Genomic DNA, 14,755 nt, shown 5'->3' with positions numbered 1-14,755 from the left:
GGCTGGACTAACTTTCTCTTGGTCTGTGGTGTTGATTGTGGACACTGGCACAGCAGAAAGTGAAGTGTGATGTTGCCACGTGACACATTGCCAGACCTTGCCACTGTTGCCTCAGCACAACGTGGAAACTTTTACTCTGTATGATCAGGGCAAGGAAAGCCCTGGATTCTGGGGACTTGGGGTTCATAGGTGGAAACCCTTCAGCTGGCTCTGCCTCTCCTCAGCAGTGCCACGGATCCCTGAACGGGAAGACTGGTCTCCATCTCATGTGTGGCCAGCTTCTGTGTCTTCTTTCCTATTCCTGTTTTAACTGTTTAGATCTAAAAAAATGCTAATGACGTTTTCTATGCTGTGTCCTTGTCCTTTTACCTCAATAAATTTTGAAATATGCCTTGTTGCTTGTTCTTTGCTTTTCATTTATTTGTTTGCTAATAGCTCTGTGCACCAGCCAGACTGAGTTTAGAGAAGGTGGGTCACAGGAGCAGATCTTCTGGTTTCACTCATTGAGAATTATCCCTTGGCACACTCCCAAGGTTTGCCCCAGGGACTATGAGATGGGATGTAGGATTTGGCCCAGAGATTGAATAATCCTGTGTGCTTCTAGGAGCTCACATGTAGAAGTTAGAATTGAGTTGGCTGAGGGAAGGGGTGTAGGCCTATAATCCTAGCACCTCTAAAGATCAAGGTAGGAGGATCCCAAGTTTGAGGTCAGCCTTAGCAATCTTAATAAGACCCTGTCTCAAAATAAAAATTAAGGGCTGGGGCTGTAGCTCAGTGGCAGAGTGCATGTCTAACATGTGCAAGACACTGGGTTCTATCCTTAGCACCACATAAAAATAAATAAATAAAACAAAAAAAGGCATTCTGTCCATCTACAACTACATTTTTTTTTTTTTAAATTAAAAGGACTGGGGATGTGTCTCTGTTAAAACAACTCCAGGTTCAATTCCCAGTACCATTAAAAAAAAGAAAAAAAGTTGAAGAAAATAGCTGACTGACAAATTATTTTTAACAATTTTTTTCCTTTGGTACTGGGGCCTTGCTAAATTGCTAAGGCTGGCCTCAAATTTGCAACCCCCTTGTCTCAGCCTCCTGAGTCACTACGATTACGGGTGTGTGCCACTGTGCCCAGAGGGGTCAGGGATTTGGGAGGGAAGATGATAGTGGGGTGGACATAGCGAAAAGGCAGGGCCAAAGATCTGGAGGAAGGCAGTAGTGCTCTGAGCCCTAGGTGATGAAAGTACACCAGGATCTGGAGTGAACTTAGGGGGATGGTTTTGAGCAGAGGTGGGAGTAGAGTACACAGAGAGTCCCTGGGAGGACTCTGGAAGCATAGTAGGCAAATGCCGGTGTTGGGATTTCTATTTATCACCAGGTCTATTTGCTCTTTGGGGATTATGTTCAGTAGCAACAATGTGCTCAGCATGTGTGTGTATAACCACCTGTGAGCACATGATCTGTCTTCACTTTTCAGGTGAGGTCCATACAAAGGAACACTCCCAAAGGCATGACAGAGAGGGGAGAGTCCATTGGTTTATTTCTTCAATTGAAACTGAACTCACTGTGACAGGGGCTGAGGGGAAACCAAGCCCTCAGACACCTCAAGGCCAGCAGGCGCATTCTTAGGACTGAAGAGCACTCTGCCAATCACTTCTTTTTTTGTACTAAGTATTGAACCCAGGGGCACTTTACCACTGACTTACACCTTAAGTCTTTTTTTTTTTTTTTTTTGAGACATCCCATTAAGTTGCTGAAGCTGGCCTCAAATTTGTGATCCTTCTGCCTCAGCCTCCCAAGTTGCTGGATTATAGGTTCTGTCAGCCATTTCTGGCAGAGGTCTATATCTCTGTGTTGCCCTCCACCATAATTCTTACCCAAGGACCATTTGTCATCTCCCTTTTGCTATCTGAAAGATCCTCCCACCCTGCCCCAATCCCTTATGATCAATTTCGAGCTACCATGGTCCTTGTCCTTTAGTGAGAAATGAACACATTTTTCCCAATGTGGCCAAAGTGTCCCCCACCCCCACATTTCTGAGTCCACTGACTAGTTTTAGCGATGTTTTACTGTTGGTTCCTTGATGTTGGTAGCCCCCTCTTTCCTTAACAGACTGACTATTCCCTCATGGCTGAGTAGCCCCCTTCAGCAACTGAGAGCAGGTTCTACTTCCCTCCCCTTTCGTGTCTCTGTGCCTCTCTCATCATAGTTTTCCTGACTCCCGATCCTGGGGTCTCTGATGCCCTGCTTAGCCTCTGCTCCACAGGAGAGGACAGTGATGGAGCACTGGGAAGGAAAGGAAGAGATGAGATTGCTCTGACTGGTGGAGAGGAGTAGGGTGATGGGGAGCCTCAGGGGTCTGGGACATGATCATTTAGGTGGCTTGGCCCACAGTTGCCAAAATTTCCTTCTTAGGAAGGAAACTGATTTGTGAAGGGTTCACTGACTGCCTTCTCTTTTTGCATCCTAATGACTCCATAGATCACAGGCGAGGTCTCCTCACTTTTTGTAGTCTGCCTGTGCACTCTCACCTCACACAGCCCTCCCCACAAGAATCCTAGCCCCAACCTCTACTACTTACAGGTCCTCAAAATGTTCTTTTCCTGCTATGCACCTGAGTGTCATTTCCCACTTCAGAAAGCCACTCAGCTGTCACTTCCTTAGCTACACCTCCACCCAGATTGACTCTGTCCTTCCATTCATTCATATCAAGTGTCAATTATGTGCAGGTAAAATTCTAGGAACTGATACACAACACAATCAAAAGAGCAAATCCCTGTTTTCATAGTACTTACATTTTGGAGAACAGCGACATATCATAAAATAAGGTACTAAAATATGTAGTATATTAAAGAAGTACTAAGGGAAAAAATCATAGGGAAACAAGATAGAAGTATTTGGTTAAGTTGGCGGAGTGACCTTTTGCACTGAGGAGACAGGAAGGCCTTGTCTGGGAGGAGTGATTTGAGTGAGGGCTCTCGCCCCTGAGCATTGACTGCAGCCTATGTAAGCTACAAACTATCAGAGCATACACTGGCTATGGTTTAGATATTAGGTGTCCCCAAAAAACTCATGTGTGAAACAATGTGAGTGGTTTAGAGATGAAATGATTGGGTTATCAGAGCCTTAACCCAATCAATGCATTAACCCACTGATTAACTGGCTGGTAACTGTAGAAAGTAGGTGTGGCTGGACATGTAGGTTATAGAGGCATGCCTTTGAGGTATATATTTTGTACCTGGTGAGTGGAGTCTCTCTCTGCTTCCTGGTACCATGTTTCCAGCTACTTTCCTACACCACACTCTTCTTCCATGATATCCTGCCTTGTCTTGGACTCTGAGGAACGGAGTCAGCCATCTATGGACTGAGACCTTGTAAACTGTGAGCCCCCAAATAAACTTTTCCTCCTCCTAAATTGTTCTCATTGGGTCTTTTGGTTGCAGCAGTGACCAAACTGACTAAAACAACTGGGGGTGCTAGAGAGCTCTCTCTACCAGGCCCAGTGACCTGGGGAGGCAGGAGGTGTCTGAGGCCATTGCAGTGCTCCTCCTGTTTTTGACCATCTGTCGGCTTGAGGTGAAGTTGACAGCCAGATGAGACCAAGATCAACAAGTCAGCACTGCACTCAGGGCCAGGTTCCCCCTCTTGACTCTGCTTGCCCCTTGCCCACGATCATAAGTTCAGTAATTGGTAAAGCACAGTCACCCGAGGGCAGCCATTGATAGATCTAACCCATGACCTTAGTTCAAAACCAATAGCAGTAGCTGGGAATGGTGGCACATGCCTGAAAGCCCAGCAACTTGGGAGGCCGAGGCAGGAAGATCACAAGTTCGAGGCCAACCTCAGCAATTGAGAAGGGCCTAAAGCAACTTAGTGAGACCCTGTCTCAAAAAATAAAAAAGGGTTGGGGATATAGCTCAGTGGTAAATCACCTCTCGATTCAATCCCTGGTACCAAAAATAACATACATACATACATACATAAATAAAACCTAAACCAACAACAGTGATAACCAAGATTCCTTGTGGGGGAGCTTCACATAGGTCATGAACCTAACTGTTTACAGGAACAGAAACAGGAAGACATAGAGGGTCTGCACCCAGGAGTTCGGAGCATTGAGCTCCTGTTTCAGGTGAGAGAACTGTTTCTAGAAGTCTTACAGGTGGAAAATACTCCAACTTCCAAACCACATTCGTACTCCACAAGATCTGGCTGTGGGCAGCACTCAGACTTCCACAAAGCTCAGGTTCAGTCTTCTCTGAATTCCTGTCTTTTCTTTTTTAATCAGAAATCTTGATGTTTACCACCACTGTGCCCAATACTAGAGAGAGCACATTGACACTCATTACAGCCAACAGACATGCCAGCACAGTGCCTGACAGCTGGAAAGTCCTATCAGCACTCAGGGATGGGAATGAGGCCAGTGGCAGCCTGGACAACATGGAACAGGAGTAGTTTTTGTAGGTCCTTTGGCCTCCAGGGCTACAAATGCCATGTCACCAGAATGCCCTATTTGGCCAGCATTGGGAAACCACCTAATGAAATCATAAGAACCTGGTATGGCCACTTAATTGCCGTGAGGCCTGAAGTACGTTCTTTTGCCTCCCTGAACCTCAGTATCTGGCTCTGTAATTTGACCACAGAATAGCACTTACTCCAAATAGCAAGGATTAAATCAGATGATGCATGTTAAATGCATGATAAGGTGCCTGCTTCATGCCTCAATAAATGTCAGCTATTTTTATCTGATGAGCATATATCCCAGTGGGGCTGGTGTTAATCATCACTATCACTGGTTGAACTTTTATTAAATGCCATGCACTGTATTAAGCCCACATATATAATTACCTCATTTAATCTTCATACCATAGTGGGGTAGATTTAATTATCCTCCATTTTACAAATAAGGAAGTCCAGACAGGGAAATGAAGGGACCTGCCTCACACCTAATACCAGTTTTCCATTTCCTGGTATATGAAGTAGTGAAAACTGTTGCAGCCTGATTTCATAAAAAGCATGAGTATAGCAGGCTTCAGAAGCTTCTTTGTACTGGGAAACTGGAAATTGGATATTTTACTAGTCCATCCATTGGCTTCAAATTATTGCCTGTTATCCTGTCTTCCTAAAAGATTCTCCATCTAGAGGTCCTGCAGATTGAACTTGTGACCCTGACATGTATAGGGACAATAGCCAACACCCAAATATCAAGTGTCCTTCTAACAACTGTTGTCTGAAGCAGGAGTGATCCCAGGTCTTTAGAACTGGAGGAAATCTGAGAAGGGTATTACTGAGGTGGCCCAAGAATCAGAATTAACGTCAAGAAAAGTCATGATCCTGCCTGGGCGTTACTGCTGGGTACCAGAAACCTATGAGAAGCAGCTGGTGGGAGATGACATGACAGAATCAAGACAGGAAGATGGAGAGCTAGACTGAAGGCTCATTTGTCCATCCAAAGATATAGGTTTTAGTCATGGTGCAGGGAATAGAGATATGGTGATGAACAAGTAAGTTTCTGCCCACAAGATGGTCACATGTATGCAGATAAGTTCTATTGATTCACACATCAGGTATTAATAGATTAGTCAGTATGCATCAGGCTCTGATGCACAGTGGGCATCAGCGGGGCATACAGCTCTGAACAAAGCAGATGAGGGTTCTTAAGAACTGTTATAGTCTAGAACTATGTTGTCCAATAGAACCAATATGAGCCTCAGTACCACAAAACAAACAAATAAACAAAAAAAAAACACATTGTTTTCCATGGTAACTACATTAAAGAAATGAAAAGAAGCAGAGGAAATAAATTTTTAGTAATGTATTTTAGTTAGCCCACTATATCAAAAATATCATTTCAACATGTAGTTAATATTAAGAATTATTGTCACATGTGGTGCCACACACCTGTAATCCCAGCTACTCTAGAAGCTGAGGCAACTTCTTAAGGTCAGCCTCAGCTTAAGGTCAGCCTCAGCAACTTATCAAAACCCTGTGCTAGTCATCTTTTCCTCACTGTAAACTACATACCTGACAAGAACAACTTAGAAGATGAAAAGTTAATTTGGATTTGGGTTCATGGTTTCAGAGGTTTCAGACCATGATCATCTGGTCCCATGGCTCTGAGCCTGAGGTAAAGTAGGAGGGCGTGGTACAGGAAAGCTGCTTAGTTCATGGCAGTCAGGGGGCAGAGAGAGAAATGAGGAGGAAAGATATAGTTCAAGGGTACACACCCAGTGACCTACTTCCTTCAGTCATGCTCTACTTGCCTACACTTAGCACTCAGCAATCCATTCAAATTACTAATCCATCAAATGGATTAATCCACTAATAAAGTTACATTCTCATAATCTAATCATCTCACCTCTGAACATTCCTGGATTGCCTAACATATGAGATTTTGGGGGGATATTAAAGATCTCAAAATTAAAATTTAGGATGTAACTCAGTGTTAGAGTGCCCTGGGTTTAATCCCTAGTACTACTACTACTACTAGTAGTAATAACAACAACAACAATATCAACAACAACTAAATAAAACTGCAGCCAGGCATGGTAAAAGTCTGTAATACCAGAGACTAAAGAAGCCAAGATGGGAAGATTGCAAGTTTGAGGCCAGCCTGGGCAACATAGCAGGACTCTGTCTCAAAATAAAAAATAAAACGAGCTGGAGATGTAGCCCAGTGGTAGAAGGATTGCATAGTGAATCTTTGGGATCCATTCCAGTACCATAAACCAGCCAACCAACCTCTGCAGGTACACTGCCCCCAAGCAGAAGGTATGTGTGAATTGGGCCTTTTTTACTTGAAAGGGTATTTTCTGGGTGTTCTGGGACATGAGTGAGCACCCAGTGAGAGCCCAAGCTGGCAATTAGGACTACCTGGAAAATGGTGCCCTTAAACAGTGGAAGAGGTGGGCTCAGGGGAGGGAGTTTAAGAAGGCCATAGGCAAGAGGGGATGACACTAGTGAGGGCAGTCCAAGGGTTTGCATGGGCTAGGGCAATTTTTTTTTTTTTTTTTTTTGGCATGGTTCCTTTCAGTTCCTGTCAAGTCCAGACACCAACCCTTCAAGTTTTTTTTTAAATTATAAAATATGCCATTCCTGATTAATTTCATACTTATCATCACAGGAAGTTACATTGTTTAGAACTCATTATTGCAGCAGTATAGATATTCTTGATTTTATACTTCCCTAGACTTTATTCAATGATGGATATGTCATTAGTCATGACAGTTTATCATCTGGTTGATAACTTTTTCTCAAAGATTGTTACTATGCCTCCCTGATGAGAACTATAAATATAAGTCTTACCCAGAGTATGCAGGAAAATGTGAATAATTTATTTTCTAGTCATGCTAAATTTACCATTTGGGCTTTTGTTTTATAAACATAAAGCAACACATTTTCCAACCATGTGTTAACTATTCAGGCCAGATTGTTTATTTTTGGTACTGGGGAATTAACCCACGGGTGCTTTATCACTGAGCTACATCCCAAATTCTTTTTATCTTGAGACAGAGTCTTGCTAAATTTCTGAGGTTGGCCTTAGACTTTCGATCCTCGTGCCTCAGGCTCCAGAATCACTGAAATTACAGGCATTGTGGACCATGCCTGGTTCTGGTTTGTGATGGCTTTAGATGCTGATTTTTGCTGCAGCCAGCAGGGAGCAATACAAGGGGCCTGTGAGCAGAGTGAGAAGAGCAGTCTCCATTTGTCTCTTTTTCCTAGCCTGAAGACAATGACAAAACAATGTCACTGCATCAGTTGGAGGTGTGACAGTACATGGGGGAAGTACGTGTGGTACTATGGAATGATATGTCAAAAATCTTGGGGCTGGGGACGTGGCTCAAGTGGTAGTGAGCTCGCCTGGCATGCGCGGGGCGCTAGATTCAATCCTCAGCACCGCATAAAAATAAAAGATGTTGTGTCCACCAAAAACTAAAAAATAAATATTAAAAAATTCTCTCTCTCTCTAAAAAAAAAAAAAATCCTCCAAGGATATCATGAACAGAATATGTATGTCCCTGCCCTGCCCCCAATTGGTATGTTGAAGTCTCATACCCAGGTAATGAGATTTAGATAAAGGCATAAGGTTGGAGCTCTGATGATGGATTTGATGCCCTTATTATGAAGAGACAACAGAGCATCTCTGAACCATGTGAAGGCATAGCAAGAAGGCAAACCAGGAAGAGGGTCTTTAACAGGAGTCAAATGATCTGGCACCTGGAGCTTGGACTTTAGCCTCCAAGATTGTAAGAAACAAACTACCTAGTCTGTGGCATTTTGTCATAGGTTAGACTGGGTGGGGCCAGAAGAATTAACCCGGGTCCCATGTAAAATACCTGAATCCTGTCCAAGGGCATGCCCACTGTTGAGTCAAGGACCTCCCATTAGGCCCCACCTCTTTAAGGTCCATGCCATCTTGCTTTAGGGTCCAGCCATCAAAGAGACTTGGGAGACTGAGGCAGGAGGATCCCAAGTTTGAGGGCAGCCTGGGTAACTTAGCAAGACCTTGTCTCAAAATAAAAAGGGCTGGGAATGTACTTCAGATGTAAAGTGCCCCTGGATTTAATCTCCGCCCCCCCCCCCACAGAGGGGTCCACACCAACTCCCAACACCACCATCCTAAAGATCAACTCTCCAACATATGAACCTTTGGGGGACACACTTAAACTGTATACAAACTGTAGCACTAAGCCAGGGTGGTTCTCTACAATTACAGAAAAAGGAAAAAAAAAAAAAAAACAAAAAAAACAAATTGGCTACAGGCCTTCTTCACATGCAGCTGTTCAGTTAACTTTTTCTCAATTATGGCTCTTGAAATGATCCATTTACCACTACTGTATGATTTACCCCAAAACTTAATGGTTAAAACAATTACAATACTTATTTCACTCATGAATCTGCTCCATGGAATGAGTTCAATAGGGTCAGCTTATTTCTGTTCCTTTTGGTGTATGTGTGGGGAGGGACCTGAAGTCTGGGGCCTGGGATCATCTAAAGTCTTCCTTATGTAGATCTCTGGCCATGGATGCTGTCAGTTGAGATTTAGCTAGGGCTGTTGGCTGGAACCTCTGTCTGGGCTCTTTGCATGGCCTGGGCTTCCTCCCAACATCGTGGCTGGGTCACTAGAGTCAGCATTGTGATGGAGAGCAAGTCAAGTGGAAGCCTTCTCCTCTTAATGACCTACCCCAAAAAATAACATAGCTTCAATTCTGTCTAATCAGTCAACCAGACACAAAGGGAGGGAACAATGCTTCCACCTCTCAGTGGGAGAAGTGTCAGTGACATTGCAGTAAGGATTGTGGGGTGGGTCACACTGATTGCTGTGGCCATTTTTGGAGAACATCTGTCACAAAAGTTTACACCACTGCTTCTCCTTTATCCAATGCAATGCCTTTCAAACACACTTTACAAAGTGACATTTTGACATTACAGTTTTAGGCAAAGATACTCCCTAATTTGTTCTACATCTCTGGTCAGTAATCATGCTTTGGAACAAAAGTGTGTACAGCATCTCATATATCTTGTAGTTTGTTGTATATGTACACTTTTCTCATGTTTCAAAGTGTTTGGATGTTTAGTCTTTAATTTTCCCTCAAGGCATGTGTATATGCATGTGCATGTTATCTTTATATTAGTTTAAGCAAATCCCTCAGAAGTTTTAAAAAATTAATAAAGAGTACAGGGGGGGAAATCACCTTTTAAAGAACGACTCACTTGCATCTCTTCTCCACCAACCCCCACCTGTGTTAAATCTGTCTTTCTGGTCAGTGCCATCAGTTTTTATACCTTACATTTTATGTAAAAGCCAGATTTTAAGCAAAATAATTTATTGGTTACATAATTTTGTTTGCCTTGTTGCATTGACTTTTTTAGTTGCTGTTAAAAATATTTAGGTACTCCTGAGCAAAAGAACAAAGCTAGAGGTAGTACGATACCTGGCTTAAAATATCCTACAAACTAAGCACCTGTAATCCCAACAGCTCCGGAGGCTGAGGCAGGAGGAATGCGAGTTCAAAGCTAGCCTCAGCAAAATGAGGTACTAAGCAACTCAGTGAGACCCTGTCTCTAACTAAAATACAAAATAGGGCTAAGGATGTGGCTCAGTGGTCGAGTTCCCCTGAGTTTGATTGCTGGTACCAAACAACAATAGCAACAACAAAACATCCTACAATCAAGAATAACCAAAACATCACAATACTGGATAAAACTATCATATGGACCAAAAGAAAAGCACAGAGAAGAAGGAAATAAATTCACATATTTACACAACATCTTTGTTTGTATGTGGTGCTGAGGATAGAACCCGGGCCGCACACCTGCCAGGCGAGCGCGCTACCGCTTGAGCCACATCCCCAGCCCCATGAATCAAAGACTTAAATGAAACACCCAAAACTATGAAACAACTAGAACAAAATATACAGGAAATGTCAAAGGACATCAGTCTTGGCAAATATTTTTTGGACAATATTGTAAAAGCACAGTCTAGAAAAGCAAAATTCAATAAATGATATTATATCAAACTAAAATCTTCACAGCAAAGGCAACAATCAACAGAGTGAAGAGACAAACTATGCAATGAAAGAAAATATTTGCAAGCTATTCATCCAACAAGGGATTAATTTCCAGAATATATAAGGAACTCAGCTCAACAGTAAAACTACTACACCACAAAAGCAAAAACAAACAAAAAAGACAAATAATATGACTTAAAAAATGGGTGAATTATCTGATAGACATGTCCTGAAAGATGTTAAACAAATGTCCCAACGGGTGCATGAAAAAATTCTCAATATCACTAATCATCAAGGAAATGCAAATTGAAACTAAAATGAGATACCATCTTCCCCTAATTAGAATGGCTACTATCAAAAGGACTAAAGATAACAAGTGCTGATGAGATTTGAAAAAGAGGAACTCTCATCAACTGTTAGTGGGAATGTAGATTTGTACTGCCATTACGGAGAACAGTATCACAGTTCCTCAAAAAACTAGAAATACAACTACTATGTGATCCAGAAATCAGTTATGTTTCAGAGACATCTACATTCATGTGTTTACTGCAGCACTGTTCACAATAGCCAGGAATCAGCCTAGGTGTCCACAGATGGATGAAGATGTCTCTGAAACATAACTGATTTCTGGATCACATAGTAGTTNGTAACTGATGTGATTCTGCAATCTGTGTATGGGGTGAAGGTGGGAGTTCATAACCCACTTGAATCAAAGTGTGGAATATGATATGTCAAGAAATTTGTAATGTTTTGAACAACCCACAATAAAAAAAATAAATAAATAAATAAAAAATTTAAAAGGTCTAGAGGTATAGCTCAATGGTAAAGTACCCATGGGTTCAATTGCCAGTACCAGGGGAAAAGAATGAAATTCTGTCATTTATAGCAACGTGAATGGAACTGAAGGTCATTATGTTGAGTGAAATAAGCCAGATACACAAAGACAAATACTGCAAGTTCTCACTTGTGACAGTTTAAAAGTTGATCTTGATATAGATAAAGGTAAGGGGAGAGGGGCATGAAGAAAGATACAGAGGTGGCTGCATAGGAGGAATAACATCTAGTGTTCTGTAGCACAGTGGGATAACTTTTGTTGTCAATAATTGAATATTTCACAATACCTAGAAGAGAGGATTTTTAATGTAATTGTCTGAGGTGATAGATATACCAATTACCCAGCTTTGATCATCACTCATTGTGTACATGTTTGAAATGTCATACTGTACCCTATACATATATATATACGTATATACATATAATTATTGTGTGAATTAAAAAGAAACATTTTAACAAAGATGATAAAAATTAAGTGCTATTATTTTAAGTAGAAAAAAATCAATTCAAAATCATATCTATTATGGTAAACATAATTATGAATGCATATAAAAATGACCATGGGAAAAAAAACAGATGATTGTGAGTAAGATAATAATGTGTGGGATTTTAAAATTTCTATTATTTTTACAGTATTATTTGTGAAATAAAAACAATAATAAAACAAAAATCCTAGGTGTTTAGGTTGGAATTGAACACACAACTTTTTCCATTTAAATCAGTAAAAATGTACACTATTTCATTCAAAAGCTGCCCATAAGGCAGAATTTCAGGAATTAATTAAAGCCACAAGGTGGGGGGATGGAGGTATTTTCATAATCTCAAAGGCTTTTAAACATTTAAAGCTTCTCTGTCCTCTGTATCTGTCATTCTTCCAATTCCCATCTCCTGTTTCTCTTCTAATCTATCACAGGTGTTCATTATTCATTGTTAAGAATGTGTCTGGTTGCAAGTAACAGAAAACTCCAGAAACAGAAAACTATGGCATAAAAAAGATTCTCCCCCTCACAAAACGGGAAGGTAATACAGGGTTTGCACTGGTGCCTGGGTATGCCCTTTTGTCTTTCTTTTCTACCTTTCTTAGTACAGTCCACTCATAGTCTCAAAATGCCTGTTGCATCTCGGTTGGAACAGTGAAGTAGGCAGAAGGAGAAGGACACAGATTTCCCAATACTCCCCTTTTATTCTAGGTTTCCCTGGGCCTTCAGTCTATATTTTATTGTGCAGGACTCTGTCTCACTGCCACACTTGCAGGGAGCTTGGTGACTACATGCTTTGCTTTTTAGCCCCTGTAGTGTAGAAAGGGAAAGGAGGGGTGGTTGGAATAGATATTGAGTGAGTTTCCTAAAGTATGTGTCACGTTGTATTTAAATGTTTGATCCACAATGTGTCCTGGCACATTCTTACCCCCTTTTCCTCTTCATTTCTGAAGCTACTTTCCTGGGCTTGAGGAATTGCTCTCCTGTTTTACCCGTTCTAGGGGAATACCAGTTCCTTTGTCACTCCTTTCAGAGGGTGAGGAGTTGCATTTTCTTTCTCTCTTTGCTCTTTTCAGACAAGCATGCCTTCAGCACTACTCAACATCCTGATCTCTCCCCCTCCGAATATCCAAGGTCAGTCTCAAGGCCAGCCCTTCCGTGAATTTCATCATTCCTCCCTCCTCTTTTCTCTCTGCCCAAGTTTCCCCCTTTACACACACAAGGTACTTGGGCTAACCTCACTACTGGTATTGTTTTCTTCGTTGAAGTCGAAACAAATTATTTAAAGTGGTAGGTAGTCTGGTGCATAGCAGGTGCTCAAATCAGCATTTCTTGCTATTAAAAGTCTTATCTCCCATATCAAACTCAGTTACTTAATGAGAGGCTCTGAACTGATGTCTGATTCATCTTTTTAACCCACACCAGGCCTGGCTAGAACGCAGCTCTTAACTAACGCTGTGCCTGTCTAATAAGGCGCCGGGCAAAAGGCATAATTTCAAAGAAAGAATGCTGAAACGGTGGGATGTGAGAAATTTCTGCAGCGTGAGTGGCAGCCAGGATCTTTCAGAGAAGCCCCTTACTCCTCCGCACTGGTAGCAGGCTTGAGTCTAGATTGTCGTATGAATCATTGGGACACAGTTGGAGTGGCTCCCCGGCTGCAAGGAGGTACCGGCATCCGTCACTTCACTTATCGCTCTCCACTGGAGCCGGAAAGGGAGGAGTGAACATGCCTCGCGCGGCCCTCTGGGATGGCTGCGCACGCGCAGCTTCCGGCTCCATGTCTCGGGAATTATTTGACACCACCGGCTCGGCCCCTCAGAAGTCTCTGATCAGGCGCACCGCGCAAGCGCAGTGTCCCATTTGGCTGGGGAGTTATTTGACGCCGCCGCCCCTGGCAGTCGGAAGTTGCCTGAGCAGAGCCCCGCCGGCCGGCCGGACCGGCCTGCGTTGTCCCCAGGCGCCCTGGGAGAGTCACCGACTGGTGTACTGACTGACCGCTTGAGGACGGCCGGCCGGGGCGGTGAAAGAGCAGGCCTAATGGCGCGGGTCGCGTGAGGCGGAAAGCTGAGTGCGGCCGGCGGCGGCGCCGCCCCAGCGATGCGGGCCCCGCCCGTCGCCTCAGGTAACCGGGCTGTCGGCCCCGCGGCGGCTAGACCCTCCCCTCCCATCTTCTTTTCTTCCCTTTGGCTGTCACTGGACTGCTGAGGCTTGTTTCTGGGCTCTGGGTGCTCCAGGCGCCTGACCTTCGGAAGCGCATCTCCGAATTTTGAGGGAAGCCACCGGGGTAGGGTACCTTGGCCCTAGGGTCGGCGGCTTCTCTCTGGTCTGTGCAAACCCAAGCTGGCCCTTGGGAGCTGCCCTGGCCGGGCGAAGCTCTCTCCTGGCAACCCGCGGGAGGGGGCGGGTCTGGAGCCTGGAAGACAACTCTGCGAAGAATTTGGTCCAGCGGAAGGGTTGGCGGAGTTGCTGCCGCCCAGTGGGGATGATGCTGCCCATTGCACGGTGACGCTGGGATGAGGAAGAGTTGGTGATGAGAGTAAACAGCTAACCCTTTTCAGCGCTTGCTGTCCTGCAGGCTTTGTGCCAGGACGTACGTTCTGCACATCTAAGTTCACAACAACCCCTTGAGGTGATGGGTGTTATCCCCATTTTATTGGCGAGGTAACTGAGGCCCTGAGCTGTTAGGTGACTTAGGTTCCCAAGGTCACATAGCTGGTAATTTGAATCCAAGCCGTCTGGCTCCAGAGTCAAGTTCTTAACAATTAGGTCAGTGGCTGTCCAACTTTGCTGCATGGTAAAATCACCTGGGAAGCTTTGAAAGATTCTTGATTCCCACATAACACCCCAGACAAATTAAATCAGAATGTCTAGGTGGTGGAAGTCAGCTGTCATTATTTTTGGAAGTTCCCCCTGTGATTCACGTGTTCAGTAGAG

The 14,755-nt window shown here is 43.4% G+C and overlaps 1 protein-coding gene across 1 annotated transcript in view; it reads left to right on the top strand.

Moving 5' to 3' along the window:
* The first annotated feature begins 13,695 nt into the window (after positions 1-13,695).
* The window catches only part of LOC125618993 (ral GTPase-activating protein subunit beta-like), a 61,693-nt gene continuing 60,633 nt past the window's right edge, over positions 13,696-14,755 (top strand). The window contains exon 1 of the mRNA XM_048810956.1: positions 13,696-13,943. The gene's annotated coding sequence lies outside the window, so the exon portion shown is untranslated. The remainder of the gene's footprint in view (positions 13,944-14,755) is intronic.

Source organism: Marmota marmota, unplaced genomic scaffold (assembly GCF_001458135.2).
Source record: "Marmota marmota marmota unplaced genomic scaffold, marMar, whole genome shotgun sequence".
NCBI classification, from domain to species: domain Eukaryota; kingdom Metazoa; phylum Chordata; class Mammalia; order Rodentia; family Sciuridae; genus Marmota; species Marmota marmota.
Note: the sequence above shows the minus strand (reverse complement) of the source record. Positions and strands in the feature narration are given on the sequence as shown.